At 53.7% G+C, this 26844-nt stretch overlaps 1 protein-coding gene across 2 annotated transcripts in view; it reads left to right on the top strand.

The window, feature by feature from the left end:
* GNG7 (G protein subunit gamma 7) overlaps window positions 1–26844 on the top strand; it is a 147296-nt gene that overhangs the window by 32561 nt on the left and 87891 nt on the right. For both annotated transcript variants that reach the window (XM_057709866.1, XM_057709867.1), the window contains exon 2: window positions 10246–10303. The gene's annotated coding sequence lies outside the window, so the exon portion shown is untranslated. The remainder of the gene's footprint in view (window positions 1–10245; window positions 10304–26844) is intronic.

Below are 26844 nucleotides of genomic sequence, written 5' to 3'. Positions count from 1 at the left end.
CAGGCACTTGGAAACAGCTGGACTTGGTGGTTCTGACTCAGGGTCCCCCAGGAGGTTGTAGAGCACACATCAGCTGGGGCTGCCTCATCTGAAGGCCCGACGGGGCTGGAGGAGCCACTTCCAGGAGGCCCCTCACACGGCTACTGTCCACGTGGGCCCCCACGGTGCTGCTGAGCCTCCTCACAGCGTGGCTTTTTGGCTGACCTCGAAAGTGACCTGCTGTCATTGCTGTCACCTTGAGCTGGTCATGCAGACCCACCCTGACACTGAGCAGGAGGAGGCTGCAGGAAGGCTGTGAATCTCAGGAGGCTGGGGGTGTTGGAGATGCTGCCACAGCAGGTGAACGTAGCTCTGGAACTCAGTCAGGATGGGAACATTAAGTTATTGGCCCCATGTTCCTAAAAAAAAAGAAAGGGGAAAAAAAAAAAAAACCAACGGCACACCACCTACCACCACAGAGAAATGCTCTGTGGAGTGACTGACAACCTGATTTTATCAGGAATTAGGGGCACAGTCTACTCTCAGGGCAATCTGAGTAGGATTGCAATTTCAGGAACCCTTTTTTTTTTAATATTTATTTGGTTGTGCCAGGTCTTAGTTGTGGCCAGTGGACTCCTTAGTTATGGCTCCAGGGCTCCTTATTTGTGGCATGCAAACTCTTAGTTGCAGCATGCATATGGGATCTAGTTCCCTGACCAGGGATCGAACCCCAGCCCCCTGCATTGGAGTACAGAGTCTTATCCACTGCACCACCACGGAAGTCCCTGGAACCCTTCTTGGGATGTCTTTGGTCCACTTATTTCAGCCACTTTCACCCGCCTCCCCGCAAAGCTTTGACGACAGAAACAGGGTGGGAGGAGGACAAATTTCTATGGTCCCATTTCTGCATTCCACATGGTGCAGAGCAGAGGGAGGAAGAGGGGCCTCGCCGGAAGCAATGGGAGTAGGAAGGAGGTTGCCTCCATCCCACCCTCCCCCAGCCCCCTGGCGATCTTGCAGAAATTGGCTCGGCACCCGTCAGAATATGCTTTCCATCGGCCAAATGGGATTTGGGAGTAATCCCTGGGTGTGATTCTATTAGGGCTCTTGTCTGATCCGCTCGTGGGGCCACCGTGGTCCCTGGCCTGGGGATGGTCTGGAGTAGGTTAATCCAGGCTCTGGCGACTAGGAGGTCTTGATCCTGATGGTATGATCTTGTTATGATACTGGCAGGGGCTTTGGGGGAAATGAAGAAAATCCCCTCGGCCAGGACTGACTCAGCTTGTGTCTGGGTCTGGTTCACAGCAGCCGGACGAATCAGCGGGTCGGGCGTGAGTGCACAGCCATCATCTGGGCCACAGTGGGCCCCCGCTTCCCTCCCTCCTTCTTTTCTTTCTTTCTCTTATCAGAATTCGTGACTCTCAGTATTACCCTTACAGTTTGTCTCTCTTCTAATAAGCTGCTTTTTATTTGTTTATTTATTTATTTTTGGCTGCGTTGAGTCTTCACTGCTGTGGTCTCTAGTTGTGGCATGCATGTGGGATCTAGTTCTCTGACCAGAGATTGAACCCAGGCCCCCTGCATTGGGAGCGTGGAGTCTTAACCACTGCACCACCAGGGAAGTCTCCCTACATGTACTCCTTAAAAGTATATTTTAAGTAGATTTTTACTCCTAAAAATCAATTTTAGAAAGTAGACTTGTTTTTAACTTTATAACTATCATGCTGCATTGTACTCTTTGGGGAACTGCTCTTTTTTTAAAAAATTAATTAATTAATTAATTGGCTGTGTTGGGTCTTCATTTCTGCACATGGGCTTTTTCTAGTTGCGGAGGGTGGGGGCTACTCTCCATTGTGGTGCGCAGGCTCCTCATTTTGGTGGCTTCTCTTGTTGCGGAGCATGGGCTTCAGTAGTTGCGGCACATGGGCTCAATAGTTGTGGCACATGGGCTTAGTTGCTTGGTGGCATGTGGGATATTCCTGGAGCAGGGATCGAACCCATGTGCCCTGCACTGGCAGGCAGATTCTTAACCACTGCGCCACCTAGGAAGTTCTAAGGACCTGCTTTTAAATGCAGTTCTAGGGCTAGATTCACTCACATCATCAGGTGTTACAGTGTGTGGCTGGCAGAATAACTGCCCCCAAAGATGTCTGTGCCCTGATCCCCTGTGAATTTCTCACCTTATGTGGTAAAACGGACTTTGCAGGTGGGATGTTAAAGCCCCTGAGACGAGAACAACCCTGGATTCCCTGGGGGGCCCAGTGTCACCACAGGGTCCTTATAAGAGAGAGGTGGGAGGGTCCAAGGCAGAGAGAGACGGGAGAGGCTGCACTGCTGGCTGTGAGGAGGGAGGAAGCGGCCGTGAGCCAGGGATGCGGGGCCTCTAGAAGCTGCAAAAGGCGGGAGTCGATGCTCCCCTGGAGCCTCCGGAGGGACAAGCCCTGCCCATGCCTGGGAGCCTGTGTTGGAGTCCTGACCGCAGGGCTGTGAGATGAGGACTTAGCTGGGCTGAGGGTGCTGTGTCCTGGTGCTGACGGCTGCCCTGATTGTCCTGCTCCTGGCTGTGGTGTTGGGTGTCCAGACTCCTGCCCCTGGACACGGAGCGCTTCCAGCCTGTCTCCATGTGATGATCGGTCCCAGCAGATGAATGTCTGGCCTCTGGGGGTTGTCACACCAGTGTACCTCCCTCGGGCTGAATGCCAAATGTCCTGTGCTTTTCCACCCAGGTCCTGCTGAAATGCTGGAGGGCCCCCCGGGCTGAGTGAATTGGGAATTAGGAACCGCAGATGGTTGGTCTCCAGCTCCTATTCCATTAGCCTCGAGGTGAAAAACAACAATTAAAAAAGGGAAAGAATGGGACTTCTCTGGTGGTGCAGGGGCTAAGACTCCACACTCCCAATGCAGGGGGCCCGGGTTTGATCCCTGATCAGGGAACTAGATCCCACATGCATGCTGCAACTAAGAATTCACATGCCACAACTAAGGAGCCTGCCTGCCACGACTAAGACCCGGCATAACCAAATAAGTAAAATAAATAAATAAATAAATAAATCTTTTTTTAAAAAGGGAAAGAAAAAGCATTTTCTTGGAACACCCCACACGAGAGGTGGGGCTGCCACACCCACGTGACCTTGGCCGGATCGAGGTCCCTGTCGGTGTCTGCCTCCTGGGTGTTGAAACAGGAATCCACCCCAGCATCGACTGGGGTGCAGGCCTTTTTAAATAAGAGACAGCTCCCTCACTATGGAAATGGAGAGGGTTCCTAGATCCTACCTTCCACTAGGTCAAAACTGCCAGATGGGTTATTACCCAACCTTCCAAGACTAGACAAGCCAGACCCACCCACACGGTAGTAAAACAGAATGAAGCAGATAATGGAATAACAGTAATAGTGAAATAATGAAATAATAATGAATTATTCTGGAACTTCCCTGGTGGCACAGTGGTTAAGAATCACCTGCCAGTGCAGGGGTCACAGTTCTGCCCCTGGTCCAGGAAGATCCCACATGCCACGTGCCACAACTACTGAAGCCCGTGTGCCTAGAGCCCGTGCTCTGCAACAAGAGAAGTCACTGCAATGAGGAGCCCGTGCACTGCAGTGAAGAGTAGCGCCCACTCGCCACAACTAGAGAAAGCTTGCACGCAGCAACGAAGACCCAACACAGCCAAAAAAAAAAAAAAGAAAAGAATTATTCCGATAAAATGAATAGAATAAGGGAGAAAAAAATAAAAGTAATGAATAATAATAAAAGATGGAAATAATTTTGGGGGTTCATCAGTTTTATTTGTGTTAATTAAACACAGCTAATGAACTAATATTTATTCATATCGAGGCAGTTTTCTTTGCCAGATCAGTGAACAGTTTGTGAAGGCAGAAAATCACCAGGCTATCACGAAATCTGTGGGGTGAACAGAAATCACACTTTTGTAAATATGTTCTTCACACATACTAAATACTACTGTTGTTCTTTTTTAAAAGATTTTATTTATTAAATTACAGTTGATTTATGATATTGTGTTAGTTTCAGGTGTACAGCTTCAGATTCTTTTCCATTGTAGTTTATTACAAGATACTGAATGTATATATAGTTCCCTGTGCTATACAGTCGGTCCTTGTTTATGTATTTTATACATAGTAGTTTATATCTGCTAATCCCATACTGCTAATTTATCCCTCCCCTCCTTTCCTCTTTGGTCACCATAAGTTTGTTTACTTTCTCTGTGAGCTTGTTTTTGTTTTGTAAATATGTTCATTTGTATCATATTTTACATTTCACATATAAGTGATATGATATTTGTCTTTCTCTGTCTTTATCATACTTCTCTTAGTATGATAATCTCTAGGTCCATCTATGCTGCTGCAAATGGCATTATTTCATTCTTTTTTTATGGCCGAGTAATATTCCTGTGTGTGTGTGTGTGTGTGTGTGTGTGTGTATTGATGTATATATATATATATACACACCACGTCTTTATCCATTCATCTGTTGATGGACATTTAGGTTGTTTCCATGTCTTGGCTATTGTGAATAGTGCTCCTATGAATATTTTTAAGTAATAAATAATACATAATGAAAGAAGAGAAAATAATTCTAAATAATAAAAATAAGAAAAGGATAAGAATGTTTTAAATAATACGATAATGAGATAAGAATTTAAAATGTCATAAAAATAAAATAAAGATTTTAAACTCACAAACAAATATTTAAATAAAAGTGATACTATGATTTTTGAGCACATGGCCGAGAAGGGGTGGGAAGGAAAAATGGAGCAGCCACTTTGGAAAAAGTCCGGCAGTTCCTCAGAAGGTCCAGCGTGGACTTGCCCAATGACCCTTAGATTCCAGTGCTGGGACTGTGCCCAGGAGAACGGAAAACTAGATAAAAGTGAAGCGATGGGCTAAAGCAGGGGTTGGCAAGCTCTGCCCGGTGGGCCAAATCCAGCCCACTGCTTGCTTGCTTTTGTAAATAAAATTTTATTGGCACACAGACACTGCTCTTCATTTCTAGATCATCTGTGGCGGCTTTTGCACTACAAACTGCAGAACTGAGTAGTAGCCATGAGAGCACAAGACTTGTGAAGCCAAATATATACACTCTGGACTTTACAGAAAGTGGTTGACAATCCCTGAACTAGAGTTAGCTTCCAGAGGGCTTCACAGGCCAGAAAAAGAGAAATCCTAAAGTTTTTGAGCAGAGAGATACACAGGCCAGAGCTTGCCAACCCCTGCTCTAGCCCATCACCTCACTTTTGTCTAATATTTCTCATCTGCCAGCCCAGTATTGGGAAATGATTAGGAATTCTTGCTTGGGGTCTGCCTGACCTGCCTTTAAGGCCTGGCTATGCTCATACGTGACCTTGAGTAAGTTACTTATTTAAATAGTCTCCAGTTGTATTAGTTAGCTAGCGCTGTGTAACAAATCACTACAAACTTAGTGGCTTAAGACAGCACACACTGATTATCTCACAGTTGCTGTGGGTCAGGAATCTAGGTGTGGTTTAGCCAGCTCCTCTGCTCAGGGTCTCTCTCTCATTGGATACAGTCAAGCTGTTGGCTGAGGTCTCATAGGAAGGCTCAGCTGGGGAAGTTGCTGCTTCCAAGTTCACTTGGTTGTAGGCAGGATTCAGCTCCTGTGGGGTCTTGGTTCTTCTCTGGCTGTGCTGGAGGCCACCCTCAGTCCCCTGCCACCCGGGCCTCTCCGACACTGCCAATCGCGTCATCAGAGCATGCATGCTGAGAAGGCGACGGGCTGCTAGCATCATGGAATGTGATGCCAGGAGCTGGCCTTGCCCCCAGCACCCAGCTGTGTGGGGCCGGCCCGCTCCCCCCAGATCCACTGGGCCCTGCAGGCTGTGCCCTTGGCACCAACTGGATTGTGCAGAATCCCCAGAACTAGCGAGCACCTCCGGCGGGCCAGCTCAGTGACAGCCGTGTGAGCTGCCCTGGCGAGCAGAGCGCATGCGGTTCTGCAGTCTTGGATCTCACCTCTCTCGGGGAGACTCAGCTTTGAACCATGTAATGCTGATGGGCCCGGGGTGTCCTCAGGGGGGATGACAGTGTCCCCGGATTAGCGCGATGGTGGCACAACCCTGTGAATCTCCCAAAAGCCGCTGAACTGGACATTTTAAAAGGTGAATTGTATAGTAGGTGAATTGTATCTTAATTTCTAAAAAAGGGGAAGAAAAGGAAAGCATGTGGACGATGTGGGGCTCACAGGTTGTAAGAAGTGCTGTGCTGTCCAGGGGACTTCCCTGGAGGTCCAGTGGTTGGGACTCTGTGCTTCCACTGCAGGGGGCGTAGATTCGATCCCTGGTTGGGGAACTAAGATCCCGTACGCCATGAGGCACGGCCAAAAAAAACAGGGTGGGGGGCTGCCCATGACAAAAGTAGGCAGTCGTCCTGTCCACGCGGGCCCCTGATCGCCACCCTTGTCCGTTCTGTCTGCTTCCCCCCAGGGAAATCACTCGTCAGCAGTTCTCAGGACAGGGTGTGAGTGGGGTCAGCAGGCCTGGCTTCATGCAGCCCCTGCGCCCCAGGGCTCTGCTGTCACCATCTGGGAATTGGTCATAATTTTTTAACAAGGGGTCCCAGACCTCTTTTTGCCACCAGCTCTGCAGATTCCGTAGCAGGGCCTCCTGCTGGCCCTGCCTCCTCCATCCCCTGCTGGCCCTTCACGGGGGGCTCAGGGTTCACCCTGATGGGGAAGTGAAAGCCCAGTGTCTCTGTTGGCGAAGGTCATGGGGACAGCCTGGTGCCAGCTGGCGCACCTCGCAGCCTGCTGTCCGTGAGCCCCGGGGATGGAGCTGCGCACACGAGTTTTGTCCTCCGTCCTCTCTGCTCCGGTCTGAGCCGGTCTGGGCTGAGCACAGCAGGAGTGGGGGCTCTGTGGTGCTCACCCCACCGCCCAAGTCCAGCTCCAAGGACTAGAGGACAGCCGGCAGCTGGCCTTAAGGGCTAGGGTTGGGGAGATTTGCAGATGGTAGATGTGAGGGCAGAGAGAGAGAGAGAGACACCATCTCAACAATGATTCATAAGCCACCTGTGTTCACAGCAGCGTGATTCACAGTAGCCAGAAGTGGAAACAGCTCAAATGTCCATCAGTGGACAGTGGGTAAACACACGTGTCCCTCCACACACGGGAGCATCCCTCAGCCACGAAAAGGGGTGAAGCTCCCACACGCACTACCGCATTGACGGACCCTGAGAACACGATGCTCAGGGAGAGAAGCAGACACAGGACACGCAGGGTGTGACTCCACGGATAGGAAACGTCCAGAACAGGCAGATCCACAGACACAGAAAGGGGGTTCCTGGTTGTCAGGGGCTGGGGAGGGGAGGGGAGTAACTGTTAATGGGGATGGAGTCTCCTTTTGGGGGGATGAAATGTTCAAACATTGGATGTGGTGATGGTCACACAAGTTTGTGAATGTACAAAAAGACCACTGAATTGTGCACTTCCCGTAAATTGTGTGGCATGAGAATTATGTCAATAAGATTAAACAGTGCTTAGCTCATCAGTCACCGTCTCGAGGTTTGGATAATGTCCCCTAGCTGCGTAAAGAGCTGCGGTCGGGGAGCTGGGTGAAGGGTACCCGGGTCCCTGTGTACTAGTTTTGCACCTTCTCATGAGTCTGTAATTGATTCAAAAATTAACAGTTGAACGATTGGTCGCATAAATTGGAGGCAAGTCTTGGTCTCCAGGTCTGTGGGCATATGGCTCCAGCCTTCTCATCTCTCATCCCGTGGTCCACTGCTGCCCGCCCCCCCCCCCCACACTCCCCCACACTGTCCAGGGCGCCCCTCTGGCCTCAGTGGCCGGAGCAGCTCCAATCCTAAGTGGCCAGATGGGTAGAGCAGATCCTGGGGCTGGATGAGATTCTAGCCACACCTGGAGCCCAGAGGGCGTTCCTGAGGCCACAGTGCCACCTGCAGGTGATGGTGGGGATGTCGGATCTCCATCCTGGCCTTTATATTTATTTATTTATTTATTTATTTTTATTTTTGGCTGCGGTGGGTCTTCATTGCTGCGCGGGCTTTCTCTAGTTGTGGCGAGCGGGGGCTACTCTTCGTTGTGGTGCAGGGGCTTCTCAGTGCACGGACTCTAGGCGAGTAGGCTTTGGTAGTTGTAGCACACAGGCTCAGTAGTTGTGCCCCACAAGCCTAGTTGCTCCTCGGCATATGGGATCTTCCCTGACCAGGGATTGAACCTGTGTCCCCTGCATTGCTAGGCAGATTCTTTACCACTGCGCCACCAGGGAAGTCCCCATCCTGGCCCTTAATTAGCAACAAATTAGTCTCAATTCAGAGAAAGGGAACCAGCATTTAAATTTTTATTTTTTAAATTTAATTTTTATTTTTTATTGAGGTATAGTTGATTTACAATGCTGTGTTAGTTTCAGGTGTATAGCAAAGTGGTTCAGTTATACATATACATGTATCTATTCTTTTTCAGATTTTTTTTCCCACATAGGTTATTATAGAGTATCGAGTAGAGTTCCCTGTGCTAATACAGTAGGTCCTTGTTGTTTATCTATTTTATATATCGTAGTGTGTATATGTTAATTCCAAACTCCTAATTTATCCCTCCCTCCCCAGCTTTCCCCTTTGGTAAACAAACTGAAAGTTTGTTTTCGAAGTCTGTGTCTCTTTCTGTTTTGTAAATAAGTTCACTTGTGCCATATCTTAAATTCTACGTAAAAGTGATATCACATGGTGTTTGTCTTTCTCTGTCTGACTTACTTCCCTTAGTATGGTAATCGCTGGGTCCATCCATGTTGCTGCAAATGGCATTATTTCATTCTTTTCTTATGGCTGAGTAATATTCCATTGTATATCTGTACCACATCTTTATCCATTCATCTATCGATGGACTTTTAGGTTGTTTCCATGTCTTAGCTATTGTGAATAGTGCTGCTGTGAACACTGGGGTGCATGTATCTTTTCAAATTAGAGTTTTGTCTGGATACATGCCCAGCAGTGGGATTGCTGGATCATATGGTAGCTCTATTTTTAATTGAGGAACCTCCACACTGTTCTCCATACTGGTTGTACCAATTTACATTCCCACCAACAGTGTAGGAGGGTTCCCTAAATTTTTATGTATATTTAAAAAATTTTGATTTATTTTTTGGCCACACCACAAGCCATGAGGGATCTTAGTTCCCCGACCAGGGATTGAACCTTTGTCCCCTGCAGTAGAAGTATGGAGTCCTAACCACTGGACCACCAGGGAAGTCCCTCCCTAAATTTTCAAATTGAGTTTTTTTTTTTAATAAACATTTTAGAAGAATTTTAGATTTTCAGGGGCTTTTCAAAGAGAATTCCTGTCTACCCATCACCTGATTTCTCCCGATGGTCGCGTCATTCATAAGCACAGTGCATTTGTGACAGCCAAGAGGTAGACGTGGGCACATTTCTTCAACTTCAATCCATTCTTTATTCAGACTTCACTAGTTTTCCCTAATGTCCTTTTTTTTGTCCCAGGACCCCCTCCAGGATCCTACCTTGCATTTAGTTGGTCACATGCCTCAGGCAAACCCAGGTGACCTGGGCACCTGGGGGCACCCTGGGGCAGGGGGTTGACGCAGTCCCCTCCCCTTCCTCCCAGGGGACCGTGGGGGTCAAATGATGCAGGTGAATGTCTCTTTTTTAAAAACTAATTAATTAATTAATTAATTGGCTGCATTGGGTGTTCGTTGCTGTGCCCGGGCTTTTTCTAGTTGCTGTGAGTGGGCTTCTCATTGTGGCTTCTCTTGTTGCAGAGCGTGGGCTCTAGGTGCGCCGGCTTCGGTAATTGCGGCACATGGGCTCAGTGATTGTGGCTCTAGTTGTGGTGCACAGGCTTAGTTGTTCCGTGGCATGTGGGATCTTCCTGGGCCAGGGCTCGAACCTGTATCCCCTGCATTGGCAGGCGGATTCTTAACATGCAGGTGAACACCTTCTATAAACTATCAAAGGTCACGTGAATGTCCAATCCTTTCATCCTGTTCAGTTTTGGAACACGTGGAAACTTCATCAGGGATAACATCGTAAATCGCTAGCAAACCTTTCCGGCAAATCTCCGTGTTACATGTAACCTCTCTGCATTTTGAAGCGTCCTATGTGTGCTGTCCCCAGCGTCTGGCAGAGTAACCAGAAGGCCAGGCTCCCAGAGTGATTTTTATGTCTAGTCATGAGCACACGCCTCTTCCGTGCTGACTCCGCTGACACCGCCTGGCATTTCAAGCCCAGTCGTGCTCAGCTAACATGGTACCTTTTTCTTCCAGGGAGTGGACGTTGGGTTCCTGAGCCTCGGCGCTGAAGACGGCCAGGCCTCCAGCACAGGTCAGTGTCGTGAGGTTTTTCTTTTCTCCACGTTCAGTGTTCACGCGGGTTTTGGTTGGCGGTTTGGAGCCAGGATTAGTTAAGACGTTGGTTTGCTGTCCAGGCGGGTGTCCTCGCCGTGCACGCCTGCATCTTCCCAGCTTTGCTCTTTCTGAGGGTTTGTCTCACCCACCGAGAGCTCACAGGAGCCACAGGGAATGTCTTCTGCCCTTGGCTCCCAGAGCCAGGGGACATGGGGCCAGCAGGGCGGGTCCTAGCACATCCAGGACAGTGCCAGCCCGTCCGTGCCACCTGCTTCCCAGCTCTCAGCTTCCTCCTCGAGAGGCTTTATTAGGGTCTACAGTGCTTCACCCCGTTTCCTATTTGTGCGGAGGGGGACCCGTCGATGGCCATTGCCCAGAGCAGAGCTAAGTCATGAGGTGCCACAAATAATCTGAACCCTGTTACCCGTCCCAGCGGGACAGCAGGTCGGGGAAACAAACGGAAGACCTCAGGAAGTCAGGAGCAAAGTAAAACTCAGTCCTGGTCTCTTAACCCTTATTCATTTGTTTGTTTCTGGTCTTATTCCCAAGAGGTCTCTGAGTGGCTTTTGTGATGTAGGAAGAGGAGGTACCATGAGAATGAATGGGGTTGTCCCGCAGCTTCCCGGTCATTGACTCTAGTTGTCAGGCGGGGACCACACTCTGCTCCTCTGCTTCTGTCACAAATGTCTCTGCCACTTCTGTGGAGTTTCCTCTTTCAGGCCAGCTTTAGAATAAACTCCTGGTTTCTAACAACAATTCTGATGGGTCTTTGATTGAGATTGTGTTCGATTTAGCAGTGAATCTGAGGGAGCTCTGACATGTTTATAACGTATATTCTCATTCATGGTGTGTGTGTTTATATAAAAGAAAAAGTGTTAGACAAGAAGGAAGACCCTACATGATTCCATTCAGATGAAATCACCAGAAAAGGCAAACCTGTAGGGACAGGGTGGGTCGCCAGGGGCTGGGGCAGGGCTGGGGATGAACTATGCTTGGGCACCAGGCATCTTGCAGGAGGGAGGGTCCAGAACTGTGCGGTGGGGGGTGGTCTTGTAACTTGGTGAACTGAATAAAGAATCTTTGAGTTGTGTCCCTCAACTGGCTAATTTTGTGATGTGTCAAGTGAACCTCAGTAAAGTTAAAAAGTTTATGTTTTAGCTTAGCTCGGGAGGGAGGCTGTCCCTGCAGACAGAGACCGGAAGCCGAGACTGGAGGCCTGCGGTCCGTCTGGCTTGTTTATGTTCCGCCAAGGCCCGAAGCAGACTCATAGGGTTAACTCTGTTTCACAAAGTCACCGAGCAGGAGGGCAGTTTGGAGAATCGCCCGGAGCTGGGAGAGGTTCTGCAGTGCGGGGTGTATGTGTCTGTGCAGTGTGTAGGACAAGCGAGCCCCTCATCCCTTCTCCGTGGTAGTGTTAACATCTGTCAAACTTCCTATAAAAAGGAACTAACTTTAGACAAGGACAAAGGAGGGACAAGACACCCCAAGCCCCCACCCAGCGAGAACCACTGCTGACACCTCAGTGAGCGTCCTCCCGAATCTCTCTATGAATTGCTCTCAGGTGTGGGATTTCAGAGACGTAGGATTTTCTCTTTGATGTCCACATTCCCTCGAGGGGCATCTTCCCTCACCCATATAAGCCTAGATTTCCATCTTCTTTCCTGATGTCAGCCTAACATTCCACATTATAGATGAATTATAATTTCTTTATTTTTTTTAAATTATTTTATTGAAGTAGAGCTGATTTACAGTGTTGTGTTAATCTCTGCTGTACAGCAAAGTGATTCAGTTATACATATATATGTTCTCTTTTCATACTCTTCTCCATCATGGTTTGTCACAAGATATTAAATATATTTCCCTGTGCTATAGAGTAGGACCTTGTTGTTCAAATTATTTATTTCTTTTAAAATAATTTTATAATTGATTTAACTGCTCTTCTTGGTGGGCTTTTTTGGGGGTGTTCGTTTTCTTTTTCTGGTTTTCTTTTCTTTCTCTCTCTCACTTTTTAAATTTTGCTATGTTCTGGGATGGATGTCCTTGTTGCAAACTTCCTACATCCTTGGCTGGTTGTCATGTGGGGTAAATTCCTGAAAGTAGGTTTGCTTTGTGAATTTAAGTCTGGGTGTCCTCATTTACATTTTGACCTTCAGCCACACAGACCTCCAGAAATTCACCAATTCCCATCCCAGGGGGCAGCTCTCCACCCTCCCATGTGCAGTTTTATATCCTGGCCAACCTGACAAGCCTGGATGATTTCAGCTGCTGCATCCAGGCCTCCTTTTTGTGAGCTCAGCAGTTTCTCTAAGGCGAATGGCCCGGCTGTGTCCTTTCCGTTGGGGTTTCTCTCCCAGTGATTTTTTTTTTTTTGGCAACGCCACACAGCATGTGGGATCTCAGTTCCCCGACCAGGGATCAAGCCCCTGCCCCCTGCATTGGGAGAGCGGAGTCTTAACCACTGGACCACCAGGGACGTCCCAGTGTCTAAATTCTCTCTATTTCTCGGTCTGGACATCATCCACTGCAAATGTTTTTCTGAGTGTGTCTTTGCACTTTGCTCATGGTGGGTTTTGCCGTCAGGATCTGAAACACTTCACCCATGCCTGTGTTCTCCTTCGTGTTTGGTGTGGCCTTCCTCCAAATGTCAAGATTATAAAAAGACAATTCACCTGCATTTTGTTCAGATCGCGTATTTTACACTTAAATCCTTGCGGTGTTTGAAATTCAGCTGTGCTGGTCGGTCTCACCTGGGCATGATTCTGATCCCCTGCTCACCACTCAGGGGACCCTGGGCCATGTCGGGGGACATCTGTGGCTGTCATGACTGGGGAGCTCCTGGCATCAAGGGAGTGGGTCCAGGGATGCTGCTCCACACCCCGCAGTGCCCTGGACGGCCCCCCACAGAGGGTGACCAGCCTCCCTATCAGCAGCACCCAGTGGACAGACCGCTGGGGGGAGACAGAATGGTCCCCTGAGCTGGCACACGCGGCCAGCCTTGCAGGGGTTCTCTGTTCTGAAGGCGCCTACTCTCCCGTTCGCGCACCAGGAAGGGGGGAATCTGGGCTCTTCCTGGTAGCTTTTCAGTTTCCTAGTCACTGTGGGCACATCCTGTTTGCCAGGCCCTGTGGGCATCCTCACATCCAGGTCCCCACAGCGCCTCCCATTGCTGGGCGGCTGCCTTTCCAGGGGAGCTGGGGTGTCGCCGAGCAGGGGCCACCCCACCCATCCTGGTAACAGCACCCCGATCCGCTGCAGTGAATTCCTGCAGACGCCAGGGGTAAAAGGGGACCCAGAGTTGGGGCTTTGCTCCCTGGGTGTCTGGTGCCGGGGCGTCTGGGGCTGGAGACATTTCCCAGGGTGCTGCAGTTCCTACTGGTGGCCACTAGGGGGCAGTGAAGGCCCACGGCATCTCCGGCGGGGCCGGCCTCCAGCCGGGCAGGGATGGAGATGTAGGGGTGCGGGGGGTGCAAGCCGGCGCCCAGCTGTCTTCAGTCAGTCACTCGGCCCTCTCGGAGCCCAGTGACCACCGGTCCACGTTCTCCGAGACATTCTGTTTCAGCACCCAAAGTCGCATGGTCACCCTGTTCTGGGCCCCACCCCCAACAGACCTGGGCCCTCTGTGGGTCCATTGGGTGTAAGAGGGAGGCAGAAAGCACAGGCTCTGTGACCCTGGGGGGCTCCGGGCACCTGCACGCCGAAACCCGCCCTGGCCCCGGCACGGCCCAGTGGCTGGAGCAGAGCCTGGACCAGGGAACGAAGGCCAAGGAGGGGGTGGGCAGCCCCGCCAGGACGACTGGGTCTTGCTTCTGGGACTCTCTCCTCCATTGCCTGGCTCCAGGCCCAGCGGCTCTGGCCCTGGGGGCCTCCCCAGGCCTGCTTCTCGCAGCCTCTCCTTCGGGACTCACCTAAATGACGGCGACCCTCAAAGCCCCCTCGTGTGGAATCTGCCCAGTGCCCCTCTGCGGCACCCTTGGGCGTGTGTCACCTACCAGTGCAGTCACCTGGGCAGTGACTGCCCGACCTGGCCAGGCACATGGTGACCCTCCCAAAGATTTCCTCCATCCCCTGGGCAAGGATTTCCCAGCGTCTGCTGGCGCTGGGCTCTTGGGTCACCAGTGAGCAGGGCAGGGGCACACCTTGGCTCTCACAGGGCGGATGATTCTAGTGAGCATTGTGGACCTGGGGGGTCCCTCCCCTTCAGCACTGCTGACATTGGGGCCTGGGGCGCTCTGTGGGGGGCCATCCTGGGGGTTGTGGGGGGTGGAGCAGCCTCTCTGCCCCACGCACTCAGTGCCAGGAGCCTCCTGGTTGCGACAACCACAGATGTCCCCTAGTCATCGCCCAGTGTCCCACGGGGACAGGGTCTCACGGGTGAGACCCCTGCCTCACGGGTTCCTCTCTGACTCTGCCTTCAGATGTGTTTAGGGCCCCCGACTGGGTGGATCTTCCCATTGGTTCGGAAGCTCTGAGAGACCGGGACCACAGCCAGTTGATTCCTGCCTCGTGGGAGGGCTTGGCGAGTGTCCCTACCTCGTGGCAGCCGTGCCAGGGCTCGGGCGTGGGCCATCGTGGTGCTGGCTTTCCTTATGGCGTTGCCATTGTCCTTTGAGCCAGAGCTGGGCTTTCCAATATGGTAGGCATGAGCCCCAGGTGGCCATCGAGCACCTGAAAGGGGGCAAAGGTGGAAATGAGAGGATTTTGGATGGACGGGGCTGCTGGGGTGACTCTTAGTTGAGAGCAATTCCTCAAGCGTTCCCCAGCCCTGCCACTCGCGGCGAGAACGCAGAAGAACTTGGTGACCTCCCAACAGCAGGGTGTTTTCTGATAGCCCCTGTTCCCGGGGAGTTTGTGGACATTTCTGCTGAAAGCGCCTCCTCCTGGAGTCTTTTATCTCGAGAGGGTGGCCCTGGTGCAGGGAGCAAACTCCACCCTGAGCGCGCAAGTCAGAGCGTGTGTCTCCCTCCTGGTTGGTCAACCGCTTCAGATCTGTCCCGGGCGTGTTGAGATGTACGTTATTATCACTTCTCTCCGCAGACAAGCTGTTCCCTTGAAAGAACCGCCAAGATAGACAGTTAAAATCTTACAACGTTCTGCTCTTGGAAGGTCGCAGCTGCTGCCTCTGCCGCCTTCCCGACAGAGCGCGTATACGATACATATGTAATTATGGGGTCCCGTGCAGAAACCCTGCAAGGGGCCCCCGCTGCAGCCCACAGGGCTCAGAAGCCTCTCCCTACAGCCTCTGCCTGCAGCGTGCAGCTCTGATTCTGGAAAGCGGGCACGTGGTGCTTCTCATGGCGGCGGGGGCGGCTCAGACACGAGCTTGACCCCCTACAGCAGGGTCTCACCATGGTGATCCTGCCCCCAGGGAACGCTGGGTGACATCTGGGGTCATCTGTGGTTGTCATGATGGGGGCTGCTGGCATCCAGTGGGTGGGGCCCAGGGAGGCTGCTCCACCTCCCACAGCATCCAGGATGGCCCCCCAGAGGGTGAGCCAGCCCCGTGCTAGCAGCAGCCAGTGGGGAGGGGGAGCCCCTGCTCCACAAGATTCTTGCGGCCAGGATGAATCCAGATCACTCTGTGCTCTCCTGTGTGTTATCACCGTGGTTCCCACCCAGGCCCTGTTCTTCTGGACCCTGTGGGCCAATCCCCTCACGGACTGGTTACTGGTTAGTGCCACCTGATTCTACCAATTTACTGACATCAAGGCCCAGGGAGGCTCACATCCGATACTGCAGAGCCAGGCTAACACCCGTGGGGCAGCGAGAACTGGCTCAGTCCAGGCAGCAGCCGGGGCACAGAGACCCCCGCATCCCCAGGCATGGGTGTGTTGCTAGGCAACGGCTTGACCTGTCAACCTCCCTTAGGGCAGGGATGATACACACATGTGGTCACAGGCGGAGTCACAGATTCAAGGCCTCCTCTGACTCAAAACACTCACAGGGTGACAGTCACACATGACAAGAAGGTGGGGGGCAGGGGGAAGAGGGTGCCGTGGGGAGGCTGAAGAGGGGCCCATTTGGTGTGGGCAGACCTTGCTGCTGGTCTCCTGCATCCCAGGGCCCATTCTCTGCCCTGCAAGGCCCCGGCCTGCCTCCATCTGAGCCAGTGGGCACCGAGGATATGCCTCTTCCTCCTGTTCCCTCCCCTCCTGCTTCGCTTATCGAGTCAGCAGACACTTGTGTGCCAGGCCCCGCCAGGTGGAAATGTGCGTGTCTGTGTGCAGAAGCTCCCGGTGCAGTGTACACAGTGGGTGTGTGTGACCAAGGACTGAGGCAAGGCCTGGCGAGGGCCCGGTAGTTGGGGCAGGGGGTGGGGCCTGGGGGGCTGAGGGGGGGGGTGGGGGCCTGAGCAGGTGCCCCAAATGCAGGGTCACAGGGAACTGGGGTGTTGGGACCTTGTTTCTAATGGCCATTAGTGTCCCTCTAAATTCAAATGTTAAAACCTACGCTGCATTGTGGTGGTACTTGGAGGTGGAGCCTTTGGGGGGTGTCATCTTGTGACTTATAATAAATACATATTTTGGACTTCAGCCATGGTTCCTGGCTCCCAGCTCCCAGAGCCCTTGGAATTTCCTGAGCTGGTGGAGTGTCCCCTGTGTGTGAGTAAATGTGACAGTGACTGTAAAATCCCAGGCGCTCTGCTCTGCCATCACAGATGGAGCGTACTAGTTAGCTATTGCCGCGTAACAAGCACCTTTCCCGTCTATCAGCACAGCAGTGTGGATGCAGCATGGTTGGAGCCTCTGCTCAGGGTCTCACAGGGCCTGGCCGGGGCTGAGTTCTCACCTGAGGCTCAAGTGGGGAAGGATCCATTCCCAGGTTCTCTCAGGCTGTCAGCAGGATTCCTTTCCTCTGTCATCAGACCCAGGTGCCCACTGCCTTGCGAGAGGCCCACCAGGGACGACTCTCAGCTCTTAGAGGCCACCGGGTCCTGGCCCAGCCACGTGGTCTCCTCTGTGGGCCCCCACTTCCCTCAGTCTCTCCCTGCTGGAAGGGCCCCACCCTTGGACTATGTCAGGCCCACCCACGTGAATTGTCCTTTTGATGAACTCAAAGTCAGCTCACTTGGGACTTTAATTACACCCTCCAAATCCCTTCTTCTGTACGAAATCACCTCACTGGGGAAATGGTATCACATTCATGGTCCTGCCCACACCTGTGGGGTGGTCCACAAGGGGCAGGGGTTTGTGGACTTAGAATCCTTCTGGCCACAGAGCAGGAGAAGGGGGCGTGGTCACTGCAGACACAGTCATGCTAAGCCTCTACCAGGCCACACAGGGGGTCTCTTTACCCTCCTGTCCTTGCCGACGGCACCACGGGCAGGTCGGCGTTGGGGTGGGAAGGCAGTGCTTGGAGAAGCCATGGCTGGTTTTGTCCCAGTCACATCTAAACACACCCATGACGTCACCTTTTTTTTTTTTTTTTTTGCCATACTATGTGGCTTGCGGGATCTTAGTTCCCCAACCAGGGATTGAACCCATGCTCCCTGCAGTGGAAACTCGGAGTCCTAACCACTGGACCGCCAGGGAATTCCGCTCACCCGGTTTTTCAAAAAACCTTTAATTTGAAATAATTCCAGATTCGCAGGAAGTTGCAAAAACCGTACAGTGCGATCCTGTGCACCCTTCCCCCAGCTCCCCCCAGTGGTGGCATCTCACGTGACTATTGCACAAAAATAGGAAGTTGGCGTGGGGACCGCGTGTGTGCAGAGTTCCGGGCCCTCTGTCACGTGCGCAGATTGGGCTCCACTTAGTTTGCGGGTGTGCAGGCCCGTCACATGTCCGCAGAGTGGAGAGAGCTCTTCTTGCTTGTGTTGGGGGGTGGGGAAACCAGACGTGCACGTCTAGCCGTGGACGGTCAGGCGCGCTGTGCGAGCGGCGCCCCTCTTTTCCCACAACTCTGGACCTCTTGTCTGACGCCTCCTTAGGCAGCCAGCTCTTCCAGTGGGTTTATTCTCTCCAGGGGAGTGGTCTGCAAGTTTGTGGGGGCTCTCAGCTCCAGAAGGCTCAGGTTCAAATCCAGGTGCACCTCCCCCGACTCACACGGGCATCCAGGCAGCTCACTTGCCCTTTCTGAGCACTGAGGGTGGGGCTGCTGTCACCACCGTGGTCCTGGCACCCATAGGGGGCCAAGGGCTGCCTCTTGAGGCTCCCCCAAAGGGAGGGGCAATGGGGAGGGCCAGGAGTTATTGTGAGGGACCCCAGTTCTTTCCGGGGGTGAGAACCGTCCCTCATCCCCAAGCCGTTCTGCCAACGCTCCGAGGCCTGCCGAGACAGCCCATTGTTGCCATCAAGGCCTCCTCAACTTCCCCAAGATTCTTGGACATCTCTGCACCCCGCATGATGGGCGTTCCCCAGTGGGGGGGGGGATTGTGTGCTTCCTCCTCATGGGAGCCTGTACAGTGGCAGAACCCACCCCCCGTCTGTGCATCTCCCTCTGGAGGGGCGAATTCCAAGATGGCACCTAAGACCCCTGCCCCCTGGTGTCCACACCCTGTCTGATCCCTTCCCCTGAGTACAGGCAGATCCTGGAGTGGGCGGGATGCCGCTCCGTGGTTAGGCTGACATGATGTGGCCAAAGGGACTTTGTGGGTGTGAGAGAGACCCCTTGCTCAGTGGACTTTTGAGTTCATCACAGGAGGGGTTGTCTGGGGGGGCCTGACCTAATCAGAGGGGCCCTTACAGGAGACCAGAGACATCTCCAGAGGAGTCAGATCCACAGAGGCAGGAAGTAGACGGTGGGGCCGGGGGCAGGGGGAGGGGGTGGGGGCGTCCGTGTTTCATGGGGACAGAGTTTCCGTTTGGGAAGATGAGGACGTTCTGGAGACGGAGGGTGGGGATGGTTGCACAGCGATGTGAATGTGCTCAGTGCCACTGGGCTGTGCCCTTAGAAATGGTTAGGATGGTTATATGCGTTTTACCACAATAAAGAGAGAGAGACCAGAGCAGCAGCAGATTCTCCTACCGGCTTTGGTAAAAGCCAACAGCCACACCGTGAGTGGCCCGTGGAGGAGGCCATGCAGCCTGGGAACTGAGAGTAACCCCCACCCAGCAGCCAGCAGGAAGACGGGGCCCCAGTCCTACCACTGCAGGCAAGTGGGCTCCAACCTCTGCTTGGGTGAGTTTGGAAGGGGACCTAGGTTCTCTGATGAGCGCTCAGCCCAGCCAATCCCTTCATTTCAGTCTTTTGAGACCCCGAGTTGAGGACCCGGTTAAGCCACAACCCTGTTTCCTGACAGAGAAACCAGGGGGCAACAAAGGACCTGGTTGTGGACCCTACGCTGGTGTCGACGTCTCGTGGCAGGAGCTGACCCATACACCTACCCTACCTCCCCTGCCGCCTTCCCACAGGCTGGTGCTGGAGCTCCCCTCAGCCCTGCAAGTTAGAGATCACCATCTCCACGCCACAGAGGAGAAGCAGGGGGCAGGGGGAGGCCGGGCAGCTGGCCCCGGGCCATGCAGGAGCTGTTCTGTGACATTCCCGTTAGCTGTCACCAGGCTGCACCCTAAGCTCCTTCGGGTCAGGGATCTTGCCCAGCTGCCCGCCAGTGTTTAGTGAGTGAGGGAGAGAAGGAGAGGACGAGGCTTGGGGAGGGATCCTCCCCTGACCTCCTGAGCAGAGAGGTAGGCAGTGACCAGGACCGGTGACAGGGCGGGGCCCGCAGAGAGCCTACTCACCGAGCCCGGGAAGGAGTGACGATCCCACGCGGGCTCCCTGGCTGAGTCAGCGGCCGGGCTGAAGTCTGAACGCGTGAGCCTCCTGGGCTGGGACGCGCCATCCCTGGCTCCATGACTAACATCCCGGCTGATTCACGGCTCTGCCCGGATGAGAGGCGAGCTCGGAGCCAGGGCCCTCTGACTGTGGGGCTCGCAGAGCTGGGTGGCCTGGAGGCACGGAGAGCCGGGTGCCAGCTGTGGGTGTCCTTGACGCAAGCCAGGGCTGCGGGGCGAGGACAGGGGGGCGGCCCCACCCGCACGTGCCCCTGGCACACCGGCAGCCTCCTCTCCTGCGTCCCCGGGCCTGGGGGCAGGGCCAGCTGGCCCCCTCGGCTCTGCGGACCCCGAGGCCGGGTCTCTCTCTGTGCAGGGCTGTCCTGGGCACCGTGGGGAGTAGAGCAGCATCCCTGGCTCCCACCCCCTCGATGCGAGGAGCCCCAGTCCTGACAACCACAGATGTCCCCAGACACCTCCCAGCATCCTCTGCGAGGTCGAATCACCCCAGCTGAAACCCAGGTTGAGTGAGCTATTGGTGACAGCACTGCCTGAGAACCACAGCAGCTGCTCCCTCCAGGGCTTCAGGGAGGCCTTCCTGGAGGAAGTGACATCTAGGCTGAGGTTGCCAATGCCCTGGAGCCAATTGGGATGGGAGGGACCCTCCAGGCGGCAGGAGCAGTGTGTGCCTAGGCGCAGAGGCTGGTTCCAGCCCCGTGAGCAGGGGTGCGAGGTGAGGCAGAGACCCCTGTATGCTCAGGGCAGTAGGGAGCCATAGAGGGTTCCAGCCCCACTCATGGCAACGATCAGTTCACCTCCTTGTTCTCCAAATTAGGAAACTGAGGCACAGAGAAGTTGAGGGTGCCCCGGTCACCCCAGCAGTGGCGGGCACAGGCCCGGGGGCTTCAGGGCCAGTCCCACAATGCTTGGGGGTGGGGGGTGGGGCGGCGCTGGAGCCAGGCCTGGGAAGCTGCATCCACCTCAGCGCTTCCCAGCTCCGAGAGCCCCGGTCAGGCTGGCATCTGCTCCCACCCTCAGTTTCCCTTTGGTATAATGGGGTTGATAGCTGTCCTGGCCGCTCAGGGCTGCTGCCGGAGGAGAGGCGGTCATCAGCTTACAGTCTGTGTCCCCGGGTGGCACAAGAAGAGCTCGGGATGGATGGGAAGCAGGTCCTGTCTCCCCACGGTCACTGGAGGTCTCCTGCCCTAGCCCCTCGCCCTTCCCCCCTCTGGGCTCTGCCTTCCTTCTTCCTGAAGATGTCAGGGGTCTTCCGGCTTCTCTGGTATCCATGGAAACCTGGACCTGAGCGAGGGACCCCCAGGCCCTTCAGCAGGATGGTGGTAAGCCCTGGATCCCTGCTCCCCGTCCCAGGGCCCTTCCCCTTGACTGAGTAGGAGAAAGAGGCCGGGAACTGTGAGGACAGAACGTGCCCCTGGCCCAGAGCCCAAGCCCCTGGGAGGCGACCAGCAGGGGTCCACCCTCTTCAGGTCCCGGCCCCGCGTCCACCAGGAAGGACAACAGGGTGGTGCTTCCGTGTCCTGAGCTGACCTTGTTTTCCTGATCTCAGGGTGGGAACAGCCCGGCCCTCAGAGTGGACACATCTGAGCTCAGTAAACAGCCGGGGAGCCAGGGGTGGGAACTGGGGTGTGGGTCCCCCTGCTCGTCCACCTGCCCTCCGCTCCATCCTTGGTAATTATCAGGAAAGCTCGGCAGACCAGGTCCCTGCGCCCTTCCCTTAGGACTCTGATATGCTCAGCCACCTCTGGGGGGGTGGAGCGGAGGACGGAGATGCCACCTGGGGACAGTCACCTGTGCTGTGAGGCCACCAGGGTTCCCATGTTTCCTCATGAGCCGTGCTGCTCCACACATGCACACCCGGGGCAGACATGGGCTCTTGTGAGCATTTGAAGCATCCTCGTGTGTGTGTGTGTGTGTGTGTGTGTGTGTGTACTGGCATACACATAACATAAAATCCAGCATTGTAACCATTTCTAAGGGCACAGCTCAGTGGCATTGAGCACATTCACATTGTTGTACAGCCATCCCCACCCTGCGTCTCCAGAACGTTCGCATCTTCCCAAACGGAAACTCTGTCCCCATGAAACACGGACCCCCCCCACCCCCTCCCCCAGCCCCTGGCCCCACCATCTACTTCCTGTCTCTGTGGATCTACTCCTCTAGGGACCTGCTGGGAGCGGAGTCAGACAGTGTCTGTCCTTCTGTGTCTGGCTTCTCTCACTGAGCATCTTGTCCTCAAGGTCCATCCATTGATGTCAGTGTCAGAACCTCCTTCCTCTTTAAGACCCAGTCATATTCCACTGTGTGGAGGGACCGCAGTTGTTTATCTGTCGTCCGTCCATGGACACTTGGGGTGTTTCCCCCTCTTGGCTGTTGTGAATTGTGCTGCCGTGAACACAGGTGTACAGCTATCTGTGTGAGACCCTGCTTTCCGTTCTTTGGGGTATGAAACACTTTTTTGTTCTGGTTTGACACCTTGGCCCCAGCCTGCGGGTCACCTGTCCGCCCCGCAGGACGGGGGGATCCTAGTCTGAGCTGCAGAATCAGGGAGCGGGGCCAGTACAGGGCTTTTCCCTCACCCACCCTCACTCGGGCCCACACACCCCTAGGAAGAAAAACAGACTTTTTGGAGAAATAAATATGCCACAATACTAGAATTCAAGAGATGCAAACGGGGTCCCGTGAACACAGCTTCTCCCTCCCACCTGTGCTCCGGGCCCTTGGCCTCCCTTCCTGTAAACGGCTGACTCACTGGTTTCCGGGTCTTTCCCCAGACGTGCTCTGCATCCCAGGCGTGTTTTGTGGCCGTTAACTTTTGAGGGCAAAGCTATGCGCTCCTGGAAAGCTTCCACTGAAAGGGGTGGTACAGAGAGAGGCCGGGGCTGGGGTTGCTGTTAGGCCAGCAGGCCTGTGTGGCCACTGGCCTGGGTGACCACCCCGCCAGGCGCCACAGAGCCATGGGGACCCCGCCCATCCCGTGCCTGGCCCCCGCCCGTACACGGTGGATATTTAATAATAATAACCTACCTCCATGTTGTGAACCAAACGTTTACATCCCCCCAAATTCATATGCTAATGCCCTAACCCCCAGTGGGATGGTGTTTGGAGGTGAGGCCCTTGGGAGTTGATTGGGTTTGGTGAGGTCATGGGGGTGCAGCCCTCAGAATGGGGTTAGTGTCCTTATAAGGGGATGAAGAGACTAGAGCTCTCTCCGCCATGTGAGGTCACAGCAGGAAGGTGGCCGCCTGCAGGCCGGATGCGGGCCCTCACCAGGAACCGGCCACCCCGGCACCTGGTCATGGGCTTCCAGCCTCCAGGACGGTGAGGAATCATGTGTGTGGTTTAAGCCTCCCAGTCTGCCGGGTTCTGTGACAGCAGCCTGAATGGAGTAATATATCCCATCAAAAATGAAAGTAAACAGAAGCCGTCCCCTCAGGGCACTGTGAATGTTTTTGAGGACAATGGTGGGCAAAGGAGACCCTCTGCCAACCAGAGGGGTGTTTAGAAGGTGGGTTGGGATGACCTAGCCCCTCCATAGGCTGTCAGAGTGTGGGGAGGGGAGACCTCAGAGGGGTGGCAGTGTCCCGGGGCCGCTGCAGCAGATGACCTCAGGCCGGGCAGCGTAGAGCAACAGAGACTGACTCTCCCACAGTCCTGAGGCCAGACGTCTGGAAGCAAGATGTCACAGAGGCTCAGGGGAGGGTCCTTCCTGCCTCTTCCAGTCTCTGGGGCTCCAGGCAGTTCTGGGCTTGTGGACACATCACCCCAGTCTCTGCCCCCGTTGTCATGTGACCTTCTTCCTGGTGTCTCTGTGTGCCTCTCCTCTTCTTATAAGGACACCAGCATTGGGTTAGGACTCATCCTTTTCCAGCCTGACCTCATCTTACTTCAACTAATTACATCTGCGAAGACCCTATTTCCAAATAAGGTCACCGAACTAGCCTGCTCAAGCTGCCGCAGCCAAATACCACAGGCTGGGGCCTTCAACAGCAGACGTTTATTCCCTCCCGGTGCTGGAGGCTGGACATCCCGGTCGCGGTGTCTGCAGGCTTGGTACCCTCTGAGGCCTCTCTCCTTGGCGTGAGGACGGCCGCCTTCTCCCCGTGTCCTCACATGGTCTCCTCTCTGTGTCTGTGTCCTAATCTGTCTTTATATAAGGACCCCTTCCCATTGGCTGAGGGCCCACCCTCAGGGCCTCACTTGACCTTAATCCCCTGTTTAAAGACCCCCATCTCCAAATACAGTCACAGTCTGAGGTCCTGGGGGTCAGGGCTTCCAAGAGGGATTTGGGGGAACACAGTTGGGTTACTACCTGTCACCATCTGAGGTTCCATGTGGACATGAATTTGGAGGGGACGCTGCTCAACCCACCATGGGGGAGCTGGGGGGACCTCAGTAAGGGACTGGGGGGGATGGGAAGGGGGGGGCGGGTCATGGGGGGAGGAGAGCCCTCAGCAAATAGAAGTGCCGTGGACGGGCCCCTTGGCACAAGCCCAGAGCCAGTCATTTAGCCAAGATGTGATCTCCGCCCTTCGGAATGCACTACCAGGAGGGCAGCCTTCTCGCCTTTGTAAACGACAGTGGAAACCAGGGCTCGAGGAGGTTACCCGAGGTCACAGGACAGCTTTGACGGGAGCCAGCGTCTCCACCCCACAAGTTCGTTCTGTGCACAGTCAGCCGCCCAGCCGGGGTGACGATGGTGCGAAGACACTGCAGGGTCCCCCAGTGAAGCTGGCAGCCTGACCCTAGAATCCCACCAGTCGCTGGGACATTTCCTTGAAATCTCTTTTGCCTGTAATTGCTCGAAAATGTTGGCTTCTTGCCCGAGATCTTTCCAGTTTGCTTCGAGGGGAAACCACTTCCACTTATTCCCTTCTGTATACTGCATTGATCTTGCAGCGTGAGCGACCCCTTGGGGTGCCATGGGCCCAGCCCTGGGGTGCAGTGGGCGGATGGGGTGAGGGCTGTTACTATGTCTGGGGGGGGGTGCAAGGTGGGACAGCGATTGGGAGACCCGGCGTGTAGGAGATGGACCAGGGCAGTGTCCAGTAGCCAAGCACAGGCCTGGGGGCTCTTTTTTCTTTATTGAGATATAATTCACACACCATACAATTCATCCTTTAAAATATACAATTCAGTGCATTTTAGTACCTAGTTCTGCAACAGCCACCACCAGCTAGTTCTCTCCTATCCCACCTCCCCCACCCCTGACAACCAGGAACCCACTCTCTGTGTCTGTGAATCTGCCTGTCCTGGATGTTTCCCATCCGTGGAGTCACCCCCTGTGTGTCCTCCTGTGTCTGCTTCTCTCCCTGAGCCTCGTGTCCTCAGGGTCCATCCACGTGGTAGCGCGTGTCAGGGCTTCTCTCCTTTTCCTGGTCCACAGTGGTGTTTGCTTTCGAAAGATGCTTTGTGATGGACGTATATGCTTTCGAAAGATGCTTTGTGATGGACGTATATGCTTTCGAAAGATGCTTTGTGATGGATGTGTCCACGGTATACGATGTCTGTGGGGGCCCCACACCCTGATTAGGTTTTGGCCTGATGTTAAACAAGACTTGCTGCAAACCTGCTATCATGTAGATCAGCAGTAGCAAACTTTTTCTGTAAAGGGCCAGACCTTCAATATTTTCATGTTTGCAGGCCAGGCTGTCTCTGCTTGTAACTACTCAGCTCTTGTATCTTGAAAGCCACCAGAGACAATACCTGAGCGAACAGGTGTGGCCGGGTGCCAGTAAAACTTTATTTACAAAAAACGAGTGGAGGTGACCCTCGGGCCAGAGCTCACCAACTCCGCTTTAAGATGGAGGTTTTCCAATTTTTTGGTCCCGAAGGCTCCAAAGAGCTTTTTTTTTAATTGGGATATATTTATTAGAAATTCCCGGATTCAAAATTAAAACTGAGATAATTTTAAAATATTTATTAATTCATTTTAAAATAACAAGAATAAACCCTAAATGGCATTTTTAAATGGAAAGTAGCTTTTTTTTTTTTCCCAAAAACAAACAAAGAATTAGTGAGAAGATGACCAGGAAAACTGAGAGGCTGTCATGGCCCAGAGTTGACTGAGGACACGTGACAACCAAAGTGTGGGATCCTGGGGCAGAAAAAGAACACTGGGGGAGAAACTAGTAAAATCTGAATAAAGTGCCCTCATGTCACTTTCCCAGCTGTGACAAATGTGGCCCGGGGGAAGGGTGGTCAAGGAAGAGCAGACGGCACTCTCTCTAGTCTCTTCGCAACTTCTCTGTAAACCCCAGATTATTTCAAAGTACGTTTCTCAAAAGAAAAAAAAAAAACTGGACAGAACAAAACAACTGTGATTGAGGGAGCGCTCCGACCCCAGGCAGAAGAGGGTGAGGACGGCGTCAGGGAAAAGTGGCTGGACAAGCTGGGCGGCCTGAGACTGAGTGGCGGGTCAGGCCGTCGGTCAAAATACAGACCCAGCACCCAGCACAGGCCAAGGTGCGGCTGCGGTGGTGAGTGAAGCCCCGCCCTCCAAGGACAGCACTGGCACAGACACCGAAGCAAACAAGGAGGCCAAGAGGGAACGTCCCTGGCCATCCAGTCCAGTGGTTAAGACTCTGCGCTTCCAATGCAGGGCACGCGGGTTCGATCCCTGGTTGGGGAGCTAAGATCCTTCTGCATGCCTCATGGTGCAGCCAAAAAAAAAAAAAAAAGAAGGACCAGAGGAAGAAATCAGGAAATGTGCCTGGTGGGGCTGAGCAGAGATGGGAGTCCGGGGTCCAGGGAGGTCTCAGCGGAGGTGGTCACGTCCACACCGGCCCCG

The sequence above is a fragment of the Hippopotamus amphibius genome, chromosome 15 (genome assembly GCF_030028045.1).
Source record: "Hippopotamus amphibius kiboko isolate mHipAmp2 chromosome 15, mHipAmp2.hap2, whole genome shotgun sequence".
In the NCBI taxonomy this organism is placed as follows: domain Eukaryota; kingdom Metazoa; phylum Chordata; class Mammalia; order Artiodactyla; family Hippopotamidae; genus Hippopotamus; species Hippopotamus amphibius.
The sequence above is the reverse complement of the archived record's forward strand: the minus strand, read 5'-3'. Positions and strand labels throughout refer to the sequence as shown.